Here is a 25,883-nt window from a genome sequence, read left to right on the forward strand (position 1 = left end):
AGGAATTTTCAGAATTCCCAAAGTGTTGAATATGATTACATTTGAACAAGCTTCAGGTTTTCTCCTGGATCACATATCCTACAAGAATCTGAGGGTTATCTTGCATTACCTTTAAAATTCCAAACAAACTATCATTTCAACAGAATTGGATTTATTAGGTTGATGCAGAATTAGATTGAAAGCAATGGAAAAAACTGCAATTACTTTTATACCAACATAATAATGTGAAACTAATGAAGCTTATGCTTTAGGGCCCCTCTCTTACATGCTTACCAATGTGTTCACATGGCCATTTGTTTTCATGAAGTTTTCAATAGTAAAATATTGTGAAGAAGTAAGAAGTGAATTTGGAAAGAATACTTTTGAGTAACAATATATTGAATATTAATACTTTTGAAAAATTATTTGCTCGATTTGGACATACATGAAAGGTATCTTCTTTAGTCACCTTTATAATTTTTATTAAAGAAAGGAGAAAACTGGCTGGGCATAGTGGCTCACACCTGTAATCCCAGCTCTTTGGGAGGCTGAGGTGGGTGGATCACCTGAGATCCGGAGTTTGAGAGCAGCCTGACCAACATGTTGAAACCCTGTCTCTACTAAAAATACAAAATTAGCGGGGCATGGTTGCACACGCCTGTAGTCCCAGCTACTTGGGAGGCTGAGGCTGGAGAATTGTTTGAACCTGGGTGACGGAGGTTGCAGTGATCTAAGATGTACCACTGTGCTCCAGCCTGGGTGACAGACTCTGTCTCCAAAGAAAAGAAAAGAAAAAAAAGAAAATTATGAGAAAAAAATGAATGAAATGTGAGACAAAAGTGATTAAGAGAAAAATCAATGGAAATTTTCTTATACTGAGAAGTTAATTGTAATAAAATGTTTTAGATCATGCCTAAAGTGACCATCCATGGAGAGGAAGAAGTAATTTTGAGCAGAAATAATGAATAAGGTCTACAATTATTTGATAAAATGTCTGATGAAGAGGAGTGTATCACACTAGGCAAAGATTTACATTTCTTGCTTATTTGATAAAACACTGATATCGATGAAGATACTATAAAATTCATGTCATTACTGTGAAGATATTGATGACCATATTGATGAGCAAATTATTATTATTATTATTATTCTTGGAGACAGGATCTCCCTCTGTCTCTTAGGCTGGAGTGCAGTGGCACGAATTCCGCTCACTGCAACCTCCACCTTCTGGGTTCAAGCGATTCTCCTGCCTCAGCCTCCTAGCTGGGACTATAGGTGCCCGGCACCACGCCTGGCTAATTTTTTGTATTTTAGTAGAGACGAAGTTTCACCATGTTGCCCAGGGTGATCTCTAACTCCTGAGCTCAGGCAATCTGTCTGTTTTGACCTCCCAAAGTACTGGGATTACAGGCATGCGCCACTGCGCCCGGCCGATGAGCAAATTATTTAATGAAATACCAATTAGTATTTAAGATTAGCCATTGCCCAAGAACATTGGAAACATCCTGAAATTTTAGATCTCATTTTTAAAAATTTGACAACAAGGCCAGGCGCGGTGGCTCAAGCCTGTAATCCCAGCACTTTGGGAGGCCGAGGCGGGCGGATCACAAGGTCAGGAGATCGAGACCACAGTGAAACCCCGTCTCTACTAAAAATACAAAAAATTAGCCGGGCGCGGTGGCGGGCGCCTGTAGTCCCAGCTACTCAGGAGGCTGAGGCAGGAGAATGGCGGGAACCCGGGAGGCGGAGCTTGCAGTGAGCCGAGATCGCGCCACTGCACTCCAGCCTGGGCAACAGCGTGAGACTCCGTCTCAAAAAAAAAAAAAAAAAAAAAAAAAAAAAAAAAAAAAAATTTGACAACAATCCTAAATTTTACATGGTATCAATAATGTGTTATGAAGCTAAAAGAAACCTTTCTAAACTAACAATAAAAACACATTTTGATGAGTCATGATGGAGTAAAGACTGAATTATCTTTCTATTCTTTCTATACAAAGCGATTTTTCTAAATCTCATAAAGAGGCAAAGGATATGTACAGTAAATGCAGTAAAGAGCATATCATAGAAGTGTGTCAGGCAGCTAATTAGTAAAAACACAAGTTTTTTTTTTTTCTAATTTTTGTGATGTTTATGGTATTCAATAGCTTTAAGAAATTTGATAATTTGTGAGGATTTCGTATTTGGTTCTAAAGAGATATTTACCACTGTAAATTTCTTTTTTTTTTTTTTTTTCTTTTTTTTGAGGCAGAGTTTTGCTCTTGTTGCCCAGGCTGGAGTGCAATGGGCGCGATCTCAGCTCACTGCAACCTCCGCCTCCCGGGTTCAAGTGATTCTCCTGTCTCAGGTTCCGGAGTAGCTGGGATTACAGGCATGCACCACCATATCCGGCTAATTTTTTGTTTTTTTTAGTAGAGACGGGGTTTCTCCACGTTGGTCTCAAACTCCTGACCTCAGGTGATCCGCCTGCCTCAGCCTCCCAAAGTGCTGGGATTACAGGCGTGAGCCACCTCGCCCCACCCACAATTCTTTTTCTTATAGAGGACCCAATGTCACACGAGCACCAGGATCCTCAAAACCTAGATTTCAATTTTCACTAATAATTTTCCTCTTATCTGTTGTCTTTTTCTCTCCAAGAACCAGGGACTTGGTTTCTGGGATTTCAGAGCATATGATGACATGCAGAGAGCCACAAGGTCAAACCTCACAGCAGACTTAATTTAAATTTGTCTCAGAAAACTGAGAAATTATTACATATCCTGAATCATAGGAGCTGCTTGAGTGTAACTGATACGTCAAATGTTACGTTAGTGAATTCCAGGAATTTAGCATAAAGCTTTATCCTTAGGGAGAGTTATCTGATCTCCACTGGAAAAGTAGCTCAGTGCTAACTTTAGACTTTAGGATCTTCCAAGTGCCCTTATGATGTGATTGGATGCTGGCTTTCAAACGTCCGATTCCACTTCGTCATAAAACAAAGGGCCTTCTGTTCTTTGGAACTGGGAAATACAAGTCAAATAGATTTGACGGGGCCCTGTCAGTTTTCAGTTGGTCAATAATTCTTGGCTCCCCTACTGTATCCAGAGATGGCTTACTGAGAACAGGGAATGATTTTTAACGATGTAATCCTGACTTAAGCAAGCAGATGTGGCCTCGCGATTGATGTGTATCTATTTAGAAAGATTTTTGCCTCATAGCTAGAACAGGTAAGGTCAAAGATGGTAATCTTCCCTATGAGGAAAGGCTTAAGTTCCTTCTGCAGTCTAATAGCTTTTTCTTTAAATCCGGAAGAGGAATTGGGAGTGGGGAAAACTTCTCTGCATAATGCTCACTTAGAGATCGATGTTAACAGGGATGCCTGGGCCGGGCGCGGTGGCTCAAGCCTGTAATCCCAGCACTTTGGGAGGCCGAGACGGGCGGATCACGAGGTCAGGAGATCGAGACCATCCTGACTAACACGGTGAAACCCCATCTCTACTAAAAAATACAAAAAACTAGCCGGGCGTGGTGGTGGGCGCCTGTAGTCCCAGCTACTCGGGAGCCTGAGGCAGGAGAATGGCGTCAACCCGGGAGGCGGAGCTTGCAGTGAGCTGAGATCCGGCCACTGCACTCCAGCCTGAACGGCAGAGCGCGACTCCGTCTCAAAAAAAAAAAAAAAAAAAAAAAAAAAAAAAAAAAAAAAAACAGGGATGCCTGGGCTCTGCCATGACCTTGCCGGTATTCTGGCTGGCCTTATTTTGGTTCTCATAGGTGACTGTACACCAGCGTTTCTGCTTGGCTTCATTCTTCCTTGGTGGGTTCCGTGGAGGAGAGAATGCAGGCATGAATTCTTGATAACAGCTGTGACACAGCACCAAGGACCCTGCAGCCATTCCTGTATTGGCATTTGAGGGTCTGTGTGAGATTCCACCAATCAACATCATATTTTACTTCTCTCCTATATTTATCCTGCATTTGAGTCAGAATGTACTACTTCTGATTCAATAAAAGGAGAGTAGCACTCAGATGATCTTTTCCTAATTTGTGATTTTATTCATGCTGTTTCCTTTACCTAGAGTGCCCTTTCTTCCTATTGCACATGCCAAACATTTTATCCATATTCGATTCATCTACACCAAGTAGTTCCTGATCCTTCTATATGATTGCCTCCTCTTTGGGGGTCCTCTTTAGCACTTTATTTCTATTTTGATGAAGGGACTTGCCTTGTTCCATCTGTTGTCACCACAGCACAGACATTGCTCACCTTAGGCACCTGTGTCTGTTAAATCGGCAGTGACTATTTCCTCCTGAATCAGGTTTGAACTGTCTACCTGCAAAGCCTGAAAAAATTCCCATGATGACAAGCTGCTAGAGTTCAGGGGCAGCTGGTCATCCCTGATCCCTTCCACTTTAACTTTGAAGTGAAAATTACTTTTCTGACCTCAGGGAGAAGCCATATTTCATCTCTTAGGTGTTATGACCCCACCTTGTCCTCATACAAATTACTTTTAGGGACTGTAGGCTGCTTTAGACAAAGTGTACCTTAAAACATCCACAGTTTTCTAAATATCTAAAGAGAAAACAGTCTTTCTCATAATTTCAAACACTCACGAAACTTCCATGATAGCAACCTTGCATTTCCATCTGGCAATTATTACATTAGAAGGGAAGCATTTAGGAGTCATAGTTATAAACGTTGATCTTTGGCCCTCATCCAACTTTTGTGTTTCAAGTTCTTTTTTTTTTTTTCTGGAGACGGAGTCTCGCTCTGTCGCCCAGGCTGGAGTGCAGTGGCCGGATCTTGGCTCACTGCAAGCTCCGTCTCCCGGGTTCACGCCATTCTCCTGCCTCAGCCTCCCGAGTAGCTGGGACTACAGGCGCCCGCCATCTCGCCCGGCTAGTTTTTTGTATTTTTTAGTAGAGATGGGGTTTCACTGTGTTAGCCAGGATGGTCTCGATATCCTGACCTCGTGATCCGCCCGTCTCGGCCTCCCAAAGTGCTGGGATTACAGGCTTGAGCCATCGTGCCCGGCCTCAAGTTCTTTTTCAACACACTAGATGTCACTCTCTACCCATTGAATTTCAGAGCTAAGCACTGTGGTGAGTTAATTAGAAAAGAAAGCTATTTGGAAAAGGGTCCGTAAGTAGCTGCAAAACATATTTTCAATTACTTCCAAATAGAACATTTTCCCCCACAGTTTGCAAGAGGCGTTCATTATTTCTTTGGTAAAAAGAAACCCTTCAAAACTCGTTAAAGGAAAGAGGAGTAAAGTCAGTAGTAGTCTTTTCTCTTTCCAGCCTTGTGGCATGGTGATTTAGACAGGTGTGGAGCTGTGCCAAAATACAGTTCGCCTTTGAAATTATTTCCTCAGCAAAGCACAGAGCCTCAGGAGGGGGTAGGCATTTAAAACTGTTCCCAGAGATGCAGGGAATTTCCACACCCAGCCCTCTCAACAGCACCTCAGAAAGGATCCTTTGCGTCTAAAGGAAGCATCAATGACTTAAATTTCATTTTCTTGATTTAACAGGCGTTTTCTTTTCTTTTTTTTTTTTGAGATGGAGTCTCTCTCTGTCGCCCAGGCTGGAGTGCAGTGGCCGGATCTCCACTCACTGCAAGCTCCGCCTTCCGGGTTCACGCCATTCTCCTGCCTCAGCCTCCCTTGTAGCTGGGACTGCAGGTGCCCGCCACCTCGCCCGGCTAATTTTTGTATTTTTAGTAGAAACGGGGTTTCACCATGTTAGCCAGGATGGTCTCGATCTCCTGACCTCATGATCCACCCGTCTCGGCCTCCCAAAGTGCTGGGATTACAGGTGTGAGCCACCGCGCCCTACCAATAGGCGTTTTCAATCATGAAACGTACATGCAGACCTTCTAATTGGATTGCCAAGGTAAAAGAAAACTAAAGAAATACCAGTGCAGAAAGGAAGTTCTTTGTTTTCAGGTTGCTTAAGCTGAAACAATAAGCAGCATTTCATGGATGACTGGCACGTCGCCTTTTACCTCACAAGGCAGACTCAAGAGTTTTCCCAGAATCGGAGGACGAGGCGAGTTAGTGTGGTATTACTTTATTTAAATTCTGTTTTGATTTTACTCCACAGATGCCCCCTAAGTGACAAAACTTCTTTACAATTTAAAAACTTTAAAGGCAAGTAGGAATCATTTTAGTGGTTCACTTTGATATTGCCCTTTGTGGCTTTGGTAAACCCTGGGACATATGAATTGGCCAGGAATTCCAGAACTGCTTTTCATTTTAAGTAATTTAAACTTTTTTTTTTTTTTTTTTTTTGGACAGAATTTTGCTCTTGTTGCCCAGGCTGGAGTGCAATGGCGTGATCTTGGCTCACTGCAACCTCTGCCTCCCAGGTTCAAGAGATTCTCCTGCCTCAGCCTTCCGAGTAGCTGGGATTACAGGCATGCGCCACCGCACCTGGCTAATTTTGTATTTTTAGTAGAGACGGGGTTTCTCCATGTTATTCAGGCTGGTCTCAAACTCCCGACCTCAGGTGATCCGCCCGCCTTGGCCTCCCAAAGTGCTGGGATTACAGGCATGAGCCACTGCGCCTGGCCTGTAATTTAAACTTTCAAGATACGAATTTAAGGCAAATCTCATCCCTAACCTTACTAAAACAATAATATCCCAAAAATGACAATAGATAAAAGTGACAGTTTAAAGTTTGGGCCTGAAATTTCAGGTGTGAATGGAACTGTTTTCTACTTCCTAAAAATCTGCGGGTGCCATGGCTTGGATCTTTGTTCCCTCCAAACCTCGCGTTGAAATATGACCCCCACTGTTGAAGGTGGGGCCTCATGGGAGGTGTTTGGGTCATGGGGTGGATCTCTCATGAATAGAGTGATGCCCTCCCTCGGGAGTGAGTCTCTCTCTATTAGTTCTTGAGACAGCTGGTTGTTAAAAAGAGCCTGGCACGCCCCACACCATTTTCATCTTTTCTCTCTGTGTGATCTCTGCACACGCCAGCTCCTCTTTGTCCTCCGCTATGAGTGGAAGCAGCCTGAGGCCCTCACCAGATGCAAATGCCCAATCTTGAGCTTTCTAGCTGTCAGAATTGTGAACCAAATAAACTTCCTTTTCTTTATAACTTACCCAGCCTCAGAGAGTCCCTTATAGCAACACAAAATGAACTAAGACAGTGGGTCCGGTATGCTTGTAACAAGAACTCATGTAGCAAAGATAAATTCAAATAACCTGGGGGTCTGCTTTGCACCCGCGTGTGTGTACATACGCAAACATAAAAATTGTGAGGTTTTACAAGAAATTATGTCTGCTGCATTTAAGATCATTATATATGCTTTGAATTTAGGAGAATACTCAAATATGTCTTAGTCTTTGGTGAAGCTTAATCACTTGCGGCTATCCCTTAATCATTATTTTTAAATTATAATTTGATCTTATTTAGCTGATATTAGAATGTGATATGCTCAATTTTTATGTGTGTGTATGTGTGTGATGATGTTTTGAAACAAGTTTTGGTCTACTCATACAGGTCTCAGTGAGACTACATTTGAATTATAGCTAAAACTTTTTCTTCTCAAATGACAACTTTACATATATGGAGAGTCCTCAAAGCAGGAGAGAGATATAAAAAGTAAATTGAATTCATTCATTCAACAAGCTTCTAGAGGGCACTTACTATCTCTTGATAAGAACTCTTCCCATTACAAAAGTAGCACACATACACTGTAAGAATTTAGAAAATACAGATGGGCACACAGAAGTATACACTCCACCCATAATTCCATCCTCCAGAGATTTCAACATTTATGTTTTGGTGACCTATTAATGCTTGATTGATATATTTCTAGTTCTGATCTCTATCTATCTATTTAAGCTATAACTTGCAATCATGTTGTACATATGCATACTATTTTATAAACTCCTTGTCTCCCATTTTTTTTGGTAATTAAATATTCTTCTGCAACACTATTTTTAATGGCTGCAAGGTGTTTTGTTATTCGAAAAATTTAAAAAACGAAGTTCCAATGGTTAAACAATCGTGTAGCTATCACTTAATGTATATTTATGATTAGTTTTTAGGATAAAAATTATAAGTGGAATTTTTAGGTTAAAGGATGAGAACGTGGTTCCTCTATGTTGCAAATTACCTTCTTATCTTTTAAAAGTAAATTTACCTTTATTTCTACTAGCAGTGCACAAACATTCCTGGATCTTTTCACTGTTGCCTTAGAAATCTTTTTATAGTGACTTCGGATGCTTTCCTTGTCTGCTTAGTAAAATGCAAACAGGTTTATTTAACATTGGCCTTCAGATAAATGCCTTAGCACATTAGTAAAGGAGTTTTTATATTAGGTTAAAGGAAGAGCAAATAAACAATAAAAAGTAATAGTATTGCATCTCTGACTCTGCATTTATTACAACAAGAACAGCTTATTTTTAATTACTGGTGATAAATACTTCATAGTCTACTAATAAACGTCCTGCAGTATATTTTGAAAAAGGCAATAAACGCTTTGTCAGGTGAGAATTCACTATAATTCTTGGCCTCTAAATCTCTGTTGAAAAGAAGGATAAAACTGCCAGTTTTGCTGGTGAGAATTATTGGAAAGACTGATAAGGAAGTAAGACTTAGCAAGGTTCTGAAATAATTACTGTCATCAGGACAAAATTGGGAAAATAAACCCGCACATTCGTGTAGAACTAATATTAGGTCAAGTCAGTGCTTTTTCTTTTTAAACATCAAACACAGTGCTTAGGAGATAAATGAAAAAGTTAAGAATAAATTAGTTTAGGAAAAAACCCCTGGTTGGGGTTGAATTTGCTGAACAGATTAGTGATGTACTTGTATTTTCTTTGTGGCAGGGGGAATTTGAAATACTGTTTTTAGTATAGTTAGCAAAATTGGGGCTAAAAGATTCAAATCAGAAAATATGCAGTTCTAAGTTATGATCCTTATTTGTGCTGACTTTAGGGATACTACTGGGAATCAGGAAGAAATTACTTTTTATTCATTTTGTGGAACTTTCTTACTCTTATTTTCCTAGCACATATTACAACTTTCAAAATAGAAACAGATTTTTTTTTTCTGATTTAGAAAAAGATTATACACTCATTGTAAAACAAAAATTACATAGCACAGAAAAGTATAAAGAAAGTAAAAATCACTGTAAGTACCACTGCCCAGCAATAACTACTGTCAATATTTGAGGAACATCTTTCCAGACAGCTGATGCTCTTCTCTCAACAGATGCAGAATTTTATGCAACCATGTTTGTCTTACATATATTGTTCAGTAACCTGTTTTTCTTTTTTTCAGAAATATATGTTGTGACCATATTTTAAGGTCAATATGTATAGATTACAGCATTAACCTTTGTTTTTTTGGTTTTGTTTTTGAGATGGAGTCTCACTTTGTCACCCAGGCTGGAGTGCAAGTGGTGTAAACACGGCTTACTGCAGCCTTGACCTCCTGGGGTCAAGCCATCTTCCCATCTCAGCCCCTTAAGTAGCTGGGACCACAGGTGTGTGCCACTACGCCTGGCTGTTTTCTGTTTTTTGTAGAGTTAGAGTTTTACCATGTTGCCCAGGCTGGTCTTGAATTCCTGAGCTCAAGCGATCTGCCTGCCTCGACCTCCCAAAGTGCTGAGATTACGAGCATGGGGCCTGCACCTGGCCAACATCATCATTTTTAATGGTCACTTAATATTCATTGTACAGATGTGCAGTAATGATTTTATCTTAACATGTGATTTTTAAAAAAAACTGTTAGAAAGACATGCTCTGAAATGCTTTTTTTTTTTTTTTTTTTTTTTTTTTTAGGCAGAGTCTCACTCTGTCTCCCAGGCTGGAGTGTAGTGGCCCAATCTTGGCTCACTACAACCTCTGCCACCCGGGTTCAAGCTATTCTCCTGCCTCAGCCTCCCGAGTAGCTGGGACTACGGGCATCCACCACCACGCCCAGCTAATTTTTGTATTTTTAGTAGAGACGGGGTTTCACCATATTGGCCAGGCTGGTCTCGAACTCCTGACCTTGTGGTCCACCTGCCTTGGCCTCCCAAAGTGCTGGGATTACAGGCATGAGCCACCGTGCCTGGCCTGAAATGTTTTTTCCTAAACATTGCAGAAGGCATAAAGTAAAAAGTAATCTCATTTATTCATTCTTGTCCCCAATTAATTCTACCTCCCAAGGGTAACTTTAAAAAAAGATCTCCTGGCCGGGCGCGGTGGCTCAAGCCTGTAATCCCAGCACTCTGGGAGGCCGAGACGGGCGGATCACGAGCTCAGGAGATCGAGACCATCCTGGCTAACACGGTGAAACCCCGTCTCTACTAAAAAATACAAAAAAAAAAAAAAACTAGCCGGGCGAGGTGGCGGGCGCCTGTAGTCCCAGCTACTCGGGAGGCTGAGGCAGGAGAATGGCTAAACCCGGGAGGCGGAGTTTGCAGTGAGCTGAGATCCGGCCACTGCACTCCAGGCCTGGCGACAGAGTGAGACTCCGTCTCAAAAAAAAATAAAAAAAAAATAAAAAAAGATCTCCCTAGGATGAGACAGGACTAGTAAAAAAAAAATGTACACACATATTTTCCCAGATGGGATCATTTTATCTTCTATAATTTGCTTTAAAAAATTTCACACTGTATTCTGTACATTTTCCAGGTCAGTACATATAAAGTGATCTAATTCTTTTTTGACAACTGCAAACATATTGTGGATGTACCATGATTGATTTAACCTATACCCTATTGTCTTAGTCTGTTTGGGCTGCTATAATAAAATATTATAAACTGGATAGTCTATAAACAATATAAATGTATTTATTTATTTCCCACAATTCTGGAGGCTGGGAAGTCCAAGATCGAGACACTCACAGATTTGGTATCTGGTGAGGGTCCACTTTCTGGTTCATGGATGACATCTTCTTCTTGTGTCCTCACGTAGTGGAAGAAGTGAGAGATCTCTCTCAGGCCTTTTTGTAAGGACACTAAGCCCATTCACAAGGGCTCTATCCTCATGGTCTAATCACCTCCCAAAGGCTCCACCTCCTAATATCATCACCTTGGGGGTCAGAATTTCAACATGAATGCTGAGAGGAAACAAACATTCAGACCACAGCACCTATGGATCAACGTTGAGGTTATTTCAATTTTTAGATACGCTAAACAATGCGATAGTGAACAACCTTGCATATTCATCTTTATAAATGTTCCTATTGTCTCTTTAGCAGATTCCTGGCAATGTTATTGCTGAGTCATTTCATAGTTTGGTCAGTGTAGTCAAGCTTTTCTCCGGTTGCTTTCCACTTCAGGTTTGTACTGAGTGCTAATATTTTCATTTTCATCTTTTCTAACCTTCTGAGTAGAAAAATTTTGATAACTATTGTTTTTATTTGTATTTCTTTCATTATTAGCAAAGTTAAAAACATTTTATAATGTTTAATGTTGGTCATTTGAAGTTCTCTTGTAATGTGCCTATTAGTGCCCTAAACTTGTTTTTTATTAGAACATTTATCTTTTTCTTATTGTTTTGTAAGAGTTTTTAAAATGACCAATAAACACTATGCTTTTTCCAGTCTGTGTAAAAATCTGACTTAATATGACATGCTCTACCAACACTCACTACCTTTGGCTTAACTGATGAGACAGGAAAATAAACTATGGGTTGCCCCATCTTTGCCTTTCCTTCTATGTCCTTTTCAGTGTGGTTGGCTAATACAGTGATGTAACATGAATGAGAAAGAATATGGTAGGGTTCCTTGGTTGTTTTTTTTGCTTAAACAGTATTGATTCTTTCAAGCTAAACTGATTCAAAGGGAAAGCACGGCCTCTTGGCTGGGTTGTGGGGTAGGGGGTCACTTATCACTGAGTTACTCTGAACTTTCATGCATCATGGGTCCACCAGAATTCTCTGCATGGGACATCACAGGTGGTGTATGTGAATGGGAGGCAAGAAAAGGTGTTACTGCACATGCACACATATTGTATCTCATCTGCTTACACTCATTCTCCATTGTCCCATGAGACTTCACTTACAAAACACAAATTCAAACATAATATTATTAGGAATTTTAAGATGGCAACAATGGAGCATGAAATCAAGTGCAGGGCCTTCTGAATGAGGGCCTGTGGGACTGTGTAGGTTGCAGCCCGTGAAGCTGGTTCTGCAGAGACACCATACGAATTCTTGCTGGTAGCTGGGTCTGGGCCATGGTTTAGGGATCAGACCGCTGGGGAGAAAAGAAAGGGACTCTGACTCTGCCAGCTGGTGTGAAAAAGGATCTGAGATCTTTGTAGTTAACCCACAATAGTCTTCTGTTTCCCTAATGACATGGCCCATTCTGCAAGCCAGCGCTTTTCTCTACACATGTGCACACACTTCCAGCTGGCTAGGACATTTAATTTAACCCACTTTTGCGCATAGCTTCAATGAAGGGTGTGGGTGTGGGCTGCATGTCAAATGCCCTAGCTTGCTCCCCATAAGGAGAGTCCCGAGCTCCATACCCATAGCCCATCTCTACTCTAACACATAAATGCCCTGATAAAGGGGAAAACTTGGAGCATTTCATAAGTACACTTACAAAATAACTTTTCTTCCTGAAAGCATGTTTGCTTTCTGGCAGAGCAGCTGCCTTTATTCTACCCTGGATACAAGTGCATTCCAATGACTGGTGAGGGACCCTTTAGATAGGTTCGTAAAATGCTTGAAGAGGCTCCCAGAAAAAAAGACACCATCTAAGCATAAGGCTCTGTGATCGCTTCTTTGGAAGTCTGCATTTTCCAAACATTTACCGAACATTCTTCCCTGGTGACTTGCAGATCAGCATGGTTTATTATAAGCAAGGCCATACGTGGCTTCTCATATTCTCCCCACTGGTCTGTGGAGGGTCCTAGTCTTACTTTCCAATCAGAACAAAACCATCCATAAACAGAGAAACAAAGCTAGGAAAGCTAAGAAACAAAGACTGAGGTGAGGGGGATTTGAGTATTCTTTTTCCTCTACCAGCAAGTGAAGAATTGAACACCTTAATCCATCTGATCTCGCAGGTGGAAGCCACAAATCTTCTTTTGTTTTGCTCAGCATCTTGGCACAGTGACAAGTTCATTTTCTACTCTCTAGCATCTCTCTTGTAATCTCACCAAGTCTCAATAAGTTCACAGAGAGGGCTGAGGCAAATAACCCTAGAATGCAGGTGATTGTTTATTTATGTATTTTCCTTGTTACATACCCATCTATACCCAAGGCCTTTGCAGAAGAGCTTAATAAATGTAATAGTAACTGACATTCATCACACACTGAGCTTCTCTTTCCATTTCCTGTGTCCTTAATAGATCCCTACAGAGGGTAGGGAAGAAAGCTTAGGCTATTGTCAGACAATTGTGTTACTTCCCTCTCTCCAAACTCATCAAAAATTCTTTTGCTGCTGTCTGAGTGAAACGTATTTTTGAAGAGATGACATGGGTATCGTTTGTAGATATCTTTACCAACATTTGGCCACCATTTTCCTTGACCTCACATCATTCTAACATATTCCCAACATTTGCCATTCTCCCAAGAGCACCTTGAATGTCAGAGGAAGGAGGCACAGGACATAATAACATCTTCTTGCACTTAGGATCATTGCTTAGGAAATTTTAAAGCACTGACCAGTGTAAGCGCCCTCCATTTCTCTGATAAAAATAATGAAAAGTGCTCGGGTTTATGATATGGGCTCTCTGTAAATTCTGATAAGGGTGGACACATACATTTATAGAAAGAAAGCTTCTCTGTATAAGGTAAAATTTCCAGGTCCTTCCTGCTGGGAGACTTACTTATTCCCCCCCTTCTACTTCCTCTTCTACTCTCTTTGTCCCCCACCTCCTTCTTTTTTTTTTTTTTTTTTTTGAGACAGGGTCTCACTCTGTCGCCTAGGCTGGAGTGGAGTGGTGCGATCATGGCTCACTGCAACCTCGACCTCTCTGGGATCAGGCGATCCTCCCATCTCAACCCACCTGCGTAGCTGGGACTACTGGCACATGCCATCACACCCTGCCAATTTTTGTATTTTTTGTAGAGACAGGGTTTTGCTGTGTTGTCCAGGCTGTTCTTGAACTCCTGGGCTCAAGTGACCTGTCTAACTTGGCCTCCAAAAGTGTGAGAATCTCCTTTTTTCTTTTTCTTTTCTTTCTTTTTCCTTTGAATTTTGAGTGAGAGTCTCACTCTGTTGCCTAGGCTGGAGTGCAGTGGTGTAATCTCGGCTCACTGCAACCTCCACCTCCCTGGTTGAAGCAATTCTTGTGCCCCAGCCTCTCAAGCATCTGGGACTACAGGCTCACACCACCATGCCTCGCTAATTTTTGTATTTTTAGTAGAGACAGGGTTTCGCCATATTGGCCAGGCTGCTCTTGAACTCCTGGCCTCAAGTGATCCTCCTGCCTCCCAAAGTGCTGAGATTATATGCATGAGCCACCATGCCCGGCCTCCTTTTTTCTTACATTGGTTTGAAGAAATAAAAATCTTTTGCAAATTATTTTGATTATTCAGTTTGCTTCGATGTGACCTGTGATCATAGGGTGTATAACAACAGCGTAGTCTTTGCAGTGTTTGGGAAGTCTCAATGACAACCCCTGTTCCTTGGGTTTAGACATAGTCAGCATTCAGATTTATTCACTGCTTTTTTTTTTTGAGACCGTGTCCTGCTCTGTCACCCAGACTGGAGTGCAGTGGTGTGATCTTGGCTCACTGCAACCTCCGACTCCTGGGTTCAAGTGATTCTCTTGCCTCAGCCTCCCGAGTAGCTGGGATTACAGGTGCCCGCTACCACTTCCAGCTAATTTTTTTGGTATTTTTAGTAGAGACGGGGTTTCGCTATGTTGACCAGGTTGGTCTCGAACTCCTGCCCTTGTGATTCGCCCACGTTGGCCTCCCAAAGTGCTGGGATTACAGGTGTGAGTCACCGTGCCTGACTTTATTCACTCCTTTAAAAATGGTCAATTTGTTTCCAGATACAAATGAAAACAAGAGCTGATCTGGCATGGGGTGAGAGGAAGCTTTTAGGCTCAACTGGGTCTTCCAGGAAATCTCCTCTCCTCATTTTTCTCCTCACCCTTTAAACTGGGTAGAGACTCCTCTTACCTGCTTCCATAATACCCTACACATACCCCAATCACTGCACTCATAACACCTTTTTTTTTTTCCTTTTGGCCTGTATTACCTGGTGTTACAAGGGCAATTATTAATCATTGTTAACCAAAGTTTAATGGCCAGACTTAAATATTTCAATTGCAGTGATTTTCTAAGATTATAATAATTCAGAGTCATAAGAATTTCCAAATTAGTAATAAAGCTTCTTTATATACTAGTAATACATTTTTTTATTCTATTAGCAGAAACATAGAAAGCAATATCAGTGAGGACACCCACTGTAGGAAGCAATTTGATAAAAAAAGTCAGGGAATGCAAACCTGAGTGTCTGCTTTGGTCACTTAGAGAGCATACACTTGCTCATTGCAGATATTGGAAAGTAAATGGGGCAATTTGAGGTATCACTGGGTTCAGAGAATAATTTCTGATTTCTCTCATTTGTCCCCTTTTATATTAGGCTCTGTTATTTTTTAAATGTCTGGATTCTGGATGATAAGGTTCGAATTGGTGCTGATTTTATCACTGGGATGACGTATCCTTTAGATTTTCCTTTCTATTTTAGGGTTTTATGATTGAGATGAATTTCAGAACTTAAGCAAATATTAAATTCAGAGTAATCAATTTGGGCTCCTATGAAGTCCTATGTGTGTTCTCTCCCTGGGCATGGATGGCCTGTCTCTCCAGGTACCTTCCTGGCATCTGCCTGGCATTCTTCCCACGGGCATCTCCATGTCCTTGCACTGCACATTTCAGTTTCTGGGAGGATGCCCATCTCCGGGTGCTCTGATGTGCACCTGGTTTTGATGCCTTTCCTAAATGCTCCCCCAGGCCCATCAGTCTCACGGTGGATACTGCCTGAAAGGGCTTGTCTGGCTCAACACTCATGGTGTTATCACTTTCTGTCCAAAAAGACCTATTGAGCATCTACTCTATGCCAGATTTTGGACCAGGAAATGGGGACACAACAGAGAAAAACATAGACTCAAGCTTCTGGGCTCTCAAAATTCTCAAATTTTTATAGCTTTTGCTGAAGAGAAACTAAGATCTATTCAGCTTTTTATTTATTTTATTTATTTTATTTATTTATTTTTTTTTGAGAGGGAGTCTCGCGCTGTCGCCCAGGCTGGAGTGCAGTGGCCGGGTCTCAGCTCACTGCAAGCTCCGCCTCCCGGGTTTGCGCCATTCTCCTGCCTCAGCCTCCCGAGTAGCTGGGACTACAGGCACCTGCCACCTCGCCCGGCTAGTTTTTTGTATTTTTTTAGTAGAGACGGGGTTTCACTGTGTTAGCCAGGATGGTCTCGATCTCCTGACCTCGTGATCCGCCCGTCTTGGCCTCCCAAAGTGCTGGGATTACAGGCTTGAGCCACCGCGCCCGGCCCTATTCAGCTTTTTAAAAATTTTTCTTTATTTTTTTATTTTTTGAGATGAGGTCTCGCTCTGTCACCCAGGCTGGAGTGCAGTGGCACGATCTTGGCTCGCTGCAGCCTCTGCCTCCAGGTTCAAGAGATTCTCCTGCCTCAGCCTCCCAAGTAGCTGGGATTACAGGGGGGCACCACCACACCCAGCTAATTTTTGCATTTTTAGTAGAGACAGGGTTTCACCATGTTGGCCAGGCTTCTATTCAGCTTTAAGATGACTTCTTTTTTTCTAGCATGATTTCCTTTGTGAATCCACAGGGGAAAAATAGGAAATTAAAACGCACAACTGCAATATAATAATAATAATAATAATAATAATAATAATAAACAAATAAAAATAAACTTTTCTTTTTTCTTTTCTTTCTTTCTTTTCTCTTTTTTGAGACAGTCTTGCTCTGTTGCCTAGGCTGGAGTGCAGTGGCGCGATCTCAGCTCACTGCAACCTCTGCCTCTCAGATTCAAGCGATCCTCCTGCCTCAGCCCCACTAGTAGCTGAGATTACAGGCACATGCCACCATTCCCGGCTAATTTTTGTATTTTTAGTAGAGATGAGGTTTCGCCACTTGGCCAGGCTGGTCTCGAACTCCTGACCTCAGGTGATCCACCAACCTCAACCTCCCAAAGTGCTGGGATTACAGGTGTGAGCCACCATGCCTGACCAAATCATGAACATGTTGAGGCTCTTTTACCACCTGTAAAATTATGGCAACATTCAAAAAACCTAGACTTATCCATTTAAACTTTTAATGTACTGTTATTCTAAATGAAATGATTCATTATATGACTTTGTATGGAAAGAAAAATAATTGTGGTTCTTTCCTACTCCTGATCACTCTCCATTAAAGTAAACTTCATGTGTGCCACACAGCCACATATGACACCAGCTACTTTAGTGCCAATAACAAAGAAATAGTTTTATTATATAGATTGTTAATGTATTATATATGTGTCCTCTTCCTAGAGGGTGAGGACTCTGTTTTTCATATTTGAGTATCTAGAATGTAGAAGGGTTCAATAAATATTTGTTGAATAAAGGCAGATGGAATTTAGGAAGCATAAAAATGGGGTGACCGTTTTTGTTTTTGAGACAAGGTCTTACTCTGTTGCCCAGGCTGGAGTGTAGTGGCGCAATCTTGGCTCACTGCAGTCTCAACTTTCCCGGGCTCAACCCATCCTCCTGCCTCAGTTCCCCAAGTAGCTGGGACTATAGGTGTGAGCCACCACACCTGGCTAATTTTTGTATTTTTTTTTTTTTAATAGAAACGGGGTTTCACCACGTTTCCCAGGCTGTTCTTGAATCCTGGGCTCAACCAGTCTGCCCACCTCGGCCTCCCAAAGGGCTGGGATTACAAGCATGAACCACCACACCTGGCCTGACCCTGTTTTGAAGTATGGTGCTTAGGATGGAAAGAAGGGAATGAAAATAGAAAGATAAGGGTCCCACACATGTATTGCATGTTTACTGTACCGCTAACTGTGCTAAGTACTTTGTGTACATGACACAGAAGAGCTCGTATTTAATTTCGTGAAGGAAGAAGCATCCGTTTAATTTTACAAACATGGAAACCAAAGCTTAGTGAGGATGTGCCATGTTCAGTCACGTGCCTGGCAAAACCATAACTGTCACTCAGGTCAGAAAATCAGATTCACTTCAAATTTAGTGCCAGTCATCATCAATATGTACTGTATCTTACAGACACATTTTCTCGATGCTTGAGTTTAGGCAAACCCTGCTGGCAGGGTCCCTCCCCACCCCCAGCCTGTACCTGGCCTGCGTCTTCTGGATGCTGAGCCTGTGAATTGTAATATTGTGACAGAAAATATCGAAGTGTGAGTTTTCCTTGAAAGTCATATTTAGTTTGGGGAAAGAAATAATTTGATGACATTTCTGATTTTATTTACTGTTAGGAGTTTTGTTTTGGCAACATCTGGCAATAGGTCTCTACATTCAAACAGAAATCCCTAATGAGTTATTTGGAAATGAAATGATTGTCTTATTTTAGGAGATAGAGAGAGAGAGAGAGAGAGAGGGAATGGTGAAAGCTTTCTTGTGCTTATGTCTAGTATCAGTATCAAGTATTTTTTTTAAATTTTGGGTTTTAGAATAAAATCTCTCTTTCAGTTTTGGGAATCTCTGTTTCTTCCTTTGCCTCGAGCCTTATTGATTTATTTTTGGGTTACTGCACATTTTCTTGCAATTCTGGATGGTGGAAATGTTTGCCCTTTAAAAGCAGGGGGCACTCCGGGTACAGACTGATGCTTCCCTTCAAATCTGGAGGGAGAGAATTTTCTTCCTGGCAAGGGCCCCCTCCTACCCGCTCTGCTGTGGACATTGAATCCCCTCCTGGTGAACGGTGAGAATTAGCGTGAGTACTTAAAGCGGGTCTTGCTTACCCCAAAGGAGTGGGGGACGTTTCTTCCCGTGCCTCTTTCAGTTTGGAAGGACATCCTAGGATGGATGTCATCTGTTCCTTGATGAAATGAAGAGAGACTAATAAAAGGCATAAAAACATCTTTTTCCTTATTCTACTTGACTCTTTGCGCCTGTCACAGATCCTGCTGGACTGACAGAACATTACACAAATAACCCTCCTTCTTAAGTAGCGACGGGGCGGCGGTAGGCATTTTTTCATTTAGAGTCTATCAACTGAGAATTGATAAAGTCATCTCAGAACAACTGTAGTTTGACCCTGACCTGACAAAAGAGATCGAAAATGTCTCGTGTGTAGAGAGCAAGGAGGCTGGGAACATCATTGCCTCAGAAAGAAGCTTCAAGTCGGCTAAGGGCTGACACCCAAGCACCCCGCGAATGTGTTTAATAACTGGAAAGCAAATAGTGAAAGGGCAGTCAGTAAACAATTGTGGTTTAATAAATTATTCATTTTAACAATACTTCCAGTGTTTGCCCAGAGATGGGAGAACGGCTGTAGGTTTTTTCCCCATCTGCTCCTCTGGTCTGAACCTGCCTGGATGCTGAGTTGTTCACCGTTCTGGACGGCAGAGGGCACTCGTGTCACACCTGAAAAGGGGATGGGCTGCGCCTTCCCAGCGCCTATCCGTGTTTATGAAGGAAAGATAGCAGAGATAGGAAGACGTCGAAAAGACGGAGAGAGGAAGATAGAAAACAAGTGGGTAGCCCCGGAAATGAAAAATATATATATTTCTCACAGGCAGATCAAATTCAACTCTGCACTGAAGCAAGGCATAAAGAAATAAATAGAAAACAGTCGCTCCATATTTCTTGGTTAAAATAATTTATTTATTTGAAGATCTCAGGATGACAGATTTGGAACAGTCAGGGCAAGGGCAAGGAGATACTCAAAAAAATTTAACAGATTTATTTTCATCTTGAAAACCGAACTCTGATTTTCAGGAAATACTCTTAGGTATCAAGCAGTTCTCCTGGGCTTCACTGCCAGGGAGAAATCAAAAATGCCTTACAGCTACTGAGGGCCCCTGGGCCGCTTGGAACAAAATCCCACCACACTTTAAAGCATGCCCTTCATGGAGATGAATCCCTAATATCAGTCAGACTCTGTGTTCGTTTCTGTTCTCATGGCTCTGTGCTACAGCCTGATTTTATTTATGAAACTGTGTCACATGAGGTGAAGCTCCTATTGAGGGTTGAGAAGGGCCATTGTACTCCCTGGGATATTTACTGTATACCTAGGGCGCTGAGGTATAATCTGTCCTCTGCAGTAATGCAGATTCTAAAACGAATGGTATTTATTTATAATAACGCGCGAGGCAGCCCACAGGGAAGTGCCATCTTGTTTGTAATCAATCCCAGTGTGAGGCTGTTGTTGCCGCACAATCAGGCTTTGCATTAAGTGACAAATTGGCTTCATCTTCTTATTCTGACTGTCATTTTTCTTCGGTGGGGATACATCATCTCTGTTACAAGGCCTTGGAGCTGAGTACCACACACAGACAGACACAAATGCATGCCCCATGAACGCACTCAGGAAAAAACTCACGGTCTCCCATATGGCTGTAAACAAACTCTAATTTCTACCAGTCCCGATGGCGAGCACGAATATGTTGAAAGAAGCAGGCACAGCAGAAAAGTTCGTTGGGCTTGTGGTCATGTAAATGTCATATCTGGTGAAGGTGGGTCATTGTTATAGACTGAATTGCATCCCTTCAAAATTCATAGGCAGAAGTCCTTAATGGCTGTATTTGCAGATAGGGACTTTTAGGAGGTAATTAAGTCTAAATGAAGTCATAAGGGGGGTGGCTATTTCAATACTACTAGTATTCTGATAAGAAGAAGAATAGATACTAGGGAGGTGGGTGCAGAGTTTTCTGAGTGAGCACACAGCAAGATGGCGACCATCTGCAAGCCAAGAAGAGAGGCCTCAGGAGAAACCCAACCTCTGGCACTTTGATCATGGACTCTCAGCCTCCAGAACTGTGAGAAAATAGATTTCTGTTGTGAAAGCCACCCAGTCTGTGGAATGTTGTTATGGCAGCCTGAGCAGACTAATGAAGAAATTGGTACTGGGAAATGGGGATGCTGCTGTAACAAATACGTAAAAATGTGGAAGTGGCTCTGAAACTGGATAATATGTAGACCAAGCTTATCCAACCCACAGCCCATGGGCCACATGAGGCCCAGGATGGCTTTGAATGTGGCCCAACACAAATTTGTAAACTTTCTTAAAGTATTATGAGATTTTTTTGCCTTTTTTTTTTTAAAGCTCATTGGCTATGGTTAGTGTTAGTGTATTTTATGTGTGGCCTAAGACAATTCTTCTTCCAATGTGGCCCAGGAAAGGCAAAAGATTGGACACCCCTGATGAGGTCTATGCTAGAAAAAGCTGACATTGCTGTGAATCTCAGTTGTTAAAGGTGATTCTGGTGAGAGCTTAGAAAGAAAAGAGGAGAGCTGTTAGAGAAAGCTTCCATCTTCTTAGAGAATACACGAATAATCATGAACAGGATGTTGGTAGAACTATGGACGGTTAAGGCCATTCTGATGAGGTCTCAGATAGAAATGAGGAATGTGTTAGTGGAACTGGAAGAAAGGCAGTCCTGGTCATAAAGTGACAAAGAAATTGGATGAATTGTGTTTGTGTTCTGGTGTTCTGTGGAAGGTAGAACTTGTAAGCGATTAAATTGGATATTTAACTGACTTCTAAGCAAAGCACTAAAAAGTGGCTTGGTTCCTCTAAAGTGCTTATAGTAAATTATGAGAAGAGAGAAATGAGTTGAAGAAAGAATTGTTAAGCAAAAAGGAACCAAAACCTAAAGATCTGGGAAACCTTAGCCTGTCCATATTGCAAAAAATGAGGAAGTGTGCTCAGGAGAGAACATTAAGGGTATGATTGAATAGCCATTTGATGGCCGGGCGCGGTGGCTCACGCCTGTAATCCCAGCACTTTGGGAGGCCGAGGCGGGCGGATCACAAGGTCAGGAGATCGAGACCACGGTGAAACCCCGTCTCTACTAAAAATACAAAAAATTAGCCGGGCGCGGTTGTGGGCGCCTGTAGTCCCAGCTACTCGGGAGGCTGAGGCAGGAGAATGGCGTGAACCTGGGAGGCGGAGCTTGCAGTGAGCTGAGATCGCGCCACTGCACTCCAGCCTGGGCGACAGAGCGAGACTCCGTCTCAAAAAAAAAAAAAAAAAAAAAGAATAGCCATTTGATATGGAGGCTGGTGTAGGGGTGAACCACGGACCTATTTAGCCAGCCTAGCAGAAACACTGCCAGTTTGAAGGGATGGAGACAGGATGAAATGAAGAAAGGCTGTTGGACTTCTTAGATCCTACAGGAGTGAACCATACGGCAATTTGGCTGCAAAAGCATGCTTTTCTTCAAGATGAGGGAATAATAACACTAAAGGTGATTTGGAGATCATCAAGGCTGCCTCTTTGGTTTCAAATATGGGTGGGGGACCCATCACCTTGGTTTCATCAGGATGGTGGCTGCCTGGAGCTGTAGAGAAGGGGCCACCCAGAGCTCCCATCTTGTGGGAGCCTCTTTTTCTCCCTTGCTAGCTTTGAAGAAGCAAGAAGCCATGTTGGGGAACCCCCTGCAGCTAGGAACTGCAGATGGCCACTGGCAGCCGAGGGCTACTTCTGGCCAATATTCAGCAAAATACTAAAGCTCCCACAGTCCTACAACCACAAGGAGCTGCATTTGCCAACAATCAGAGTTGAGAGCAGATCCTTCCTCAGTTGAGTCTCAGATGAGAGCAAAGCCTTAGCCAGCACCTTGACTGTATCCTTGTGAGACCCTAAACAGAAGACCAGCTAAGCCATGCCCGGACTCTGACCCACAAAAACTATGGGATAACAAATGTTTTCTTTTTAAAGCTAGTAAGTTTGTAGTAAAATAGTTACACAGCAATAGATAACACTAAAAACCATATCCCCCCCGCCCTTTTTTTTCCCATCTCTGTCCTATCATCCTGTCAAAAACCAAACTACTTCCAAAGTGAGCTGAATGAACTTTCCTGCTTAATATCAGCTTAGGTCTTAAAGGCAAATTTGTCTGACTATCTGGAATAGGACATGCCTTCTATTTAGGATAAACTCAAAAGTTAGATAAAAAGAGAAAATAAATTGCAATGAAATTGAACTTACATAGTTAATGGTAACAAGCTTTAAGACTGGGCCTGATTATAAATCAGACAGTGATTACTTGGTAGATAAAGAATGAGGCTGCTGCAGGGGAGGCAGAAGGCAGATCCCACAAAATGGAGGGAAAGCACTGCAGGGTGTTCCTGCCTTTGCTGAGATCACATCTTTCCTGGAATATTCTCACCAGCTCGCTGCATCATTCAATTCCTGTATGTCCGCAGGTCTAGTTCAAACACTAACAACCTCATGAAGAAGACTTCCATATCAACAGATCAATTCTTTTTTATTTTTATTTTTGAGACAGGGTCTTGCTCTGTCACCCAGGCTGGAGTGCAATAGTGCGATCTTGGCTCACTGCAACTTCCGCCTTCTGGGCTCAAGCAATCCTCCCATCTCAGCCTCCTGAGTAATTGGGACTACAGGAGTACACCACCACATCTAGATAAATTTTTTTTTTTTTTTTTGTAGAGATAGAGTTTCCCTCTGTTGCCCAGGCTGTTCTTGAACTTCTAAGTTCAAGCGAATCACCTGCCCCTGCCTCCCAAAGTGCTGGGATTGGCTGGGCGATGTTGCTTACTGTAATCCTAGCACCTTGGGAGGCTGAGGTGGGTGGATTGCCTGAGCTCGGGAATTTGAGACCAGCCTGGGCAACATGGTGAAACCCCATCTCTACTAAAAATACTAACACTCCCAACAACAACAACAAAAAACCTAAAAAAAAAAAAAAATCCAAAGTACTGGGATTATAGGCATGAGCCATTGCGCCTGGCCCATATCGAGTCACAGACATTCTCTTGAGTGATAAAGGAATATTACTGGCTCATGTCACTACATTGTTTATCAGTAAACTGGGCTTCATGTGAGGTTGATCCAAAGGTACACAAAATCATCAGGATGCTAGCTAGGGGTTTCTTTAATTTAAAAAGTTTTATTTCCCTCTCACTCTCCTCATGGTAACAAAAATGATTTTATTTCAGACTTTCCAAAGGAAGAGAAAATACTTTTATCCTAAAGTTCCAAGCAAAACCCTGAGAATCACACTGATGGGCCTGCTTAGCCTACAGTGCTCACCTCTGAGCCCAGCATTTTGATCAGGGGAATGGAAAGTGCTGATTGGTGTAGAAAATCTCTGGGGCTCCATTCCTGGGATAGAATCAGCTCCCCTAGAGCCACATAGATCCCCAAACAGAAATCAATGTCCACTCAACCTTCATTCACTCTAGTCCATCCTTGTTTTTCTACCTCTGAAATAAAAATTTAAATAAGAATGTTGATGGATGAACAAATAATGAATGGTTTTGGTGAATTAGTATTGTTCCTATTTTTAGCCAATCCCTTAGCAAAGTTAGGATGTTTGCCTCCAATTTTGATCCTTCCACATTATGCGTGGATTTCAGGCCTTTCCTAATTAGATGATGTGCCTTTTGAAAACAAGGATTACACATAACTTCTCAAATACTCTCCCTAAAACATCGAAACCAAAAAACCCAAAAAACAAAACACCTTGTTTTTGCAATTTAAATAGGTATTGCCATAGCCTAAGCTGAAGCCTTGATTGTGTCCTTGTGAGACACTAGACAGAAGGGTATTAGCAATACCTGTTTAAATTGCAAACACTTATTTATTTACTTATTTAGAGAGGGGGTCTTACTCTGTCACCCAGGCTGGAATGCAGTGGCAGGATCACGGCTCACTGCAGCTTCAACCTCCCGGGCTCAAGCAATCCTTCTGCCTCAGCCTCCCAAGTACCTGGGACTAAAGGTGCATGCCAGCACTCCTGGCTAGTTTTTTTGTTTTTTGTAGAGATAGGGTCTCACTGTGTTGCCCAGGCTGGTCTCAAATTCTTGGGCTCACACGATTTGCCTGCCTCGGCCCCTGAAAGTGCTGGGATTACAGGTGTGAACCACCCTGTCTGGCCACAAACACGTACATCTTTTGATCTAGCAATCCACTTTTAGGATTTTACCATAGAGATATATACTGGCACACATGTAAAATGGTATATGTTCAAAGTTATTCATTGTACCATTATTTTTAGTAGAAGAGATCAGAAGCAATTCAATTGTTCATTAATATGGAACTGCTTAAATAAATTACAGTGGAATGCTAAGCTATACTCTATTGCAATACAAAAAATTAGCCCGGCATGGTGGCGGGTGCCTGTAGTCCCAGCTACTTGGGAGGCTGAGGCAGGATAATCGTTTGAACCCAGGAGGTGGAGGTTGCAGTGAGCCGAGATCGCACTACTGCACTCCAGCCTGGGTGACAGAGCGAGACTCTGTCTCAAAAAAAAAAAAAAAAAAAAAGAAAAATAAAGAAGAAAAAAAAAGGGAAGGTCTGTATGAATTGGTATGGAAAGGGTGACAAGTCTTTGGTTAAATGAAATGGCAAATGGAAAACGAAAAGCCCAAGGTGCAGAACAGTATGTAGAGTGCATTGCCTTTTGTGAAAAACAAGAAAGAAAAATATGTATGTTCACATGTGTGTGTATTTGCATAAAGGAACTCTGAAGGATACCTTACAAATCCAATAAAGAGGATAGAGAGCTGGTGGAGGACAGGATGGGAATAAGATATTTCACTCTGAACCTCTGCAGACTGTTTGATTTTTTTGAAACCTGTAAATGTTTTACCTATTCAAAAAATTTTTAAAAAATTCTGAGCCTTTCAAATGCGTTTCCCTCTTGCCTGTCTGGGAAGTGGTGGATGAAACACTGTAGGCTCCTTTATCATTTATGTAGTGCGTGTGCTGTCTCTTGCCGTAGGCTGGAGGGGACAGCTCGCTGTAATGGTAAAGAGCATGCCTGGAATTTTGAGTCAGTCAAACCCGGATTC

General features: G+C 42.0%; 1 protein-coding gene across 1 annotated transcript in view; it reads left to right on the forward strand.

Annotated features, from left to right (window-relative positions):
• Nucleotides 1–2,881: 2,881 nt before the first annotated feature.
• Nucleotides 2,882–25,883, forward strand: part of LOC105493253 (solute carrier family 7 member 11) — a 788,950-nt gene continuing 765,948 nt past the window's right edge. Inside the window, exon 1 of the mRNA XM_071093030.1 lies at nt 2,882–3,182. The gene's annotated coding sequence lies outside the window, so the exon portion shown is untranslated. The remainder of the gene's footprint in view (nt 3,183–25,883) is intronic.

This window comes from Macaca nemestrina, chromosome 3 (genome assembly GCF_043159975.1).
Source record: "Macaca nemestrina isolate mMacNem1 chromosome 3, mMacNem.hap1, whole genome shotgun sequence".
NCBI classification, from domain to species: Eukaryota; Metazoa; Chordata; class Mammalia; order Primates; family Cercopithecidae; genus Macaca; species Macaca nemestrina.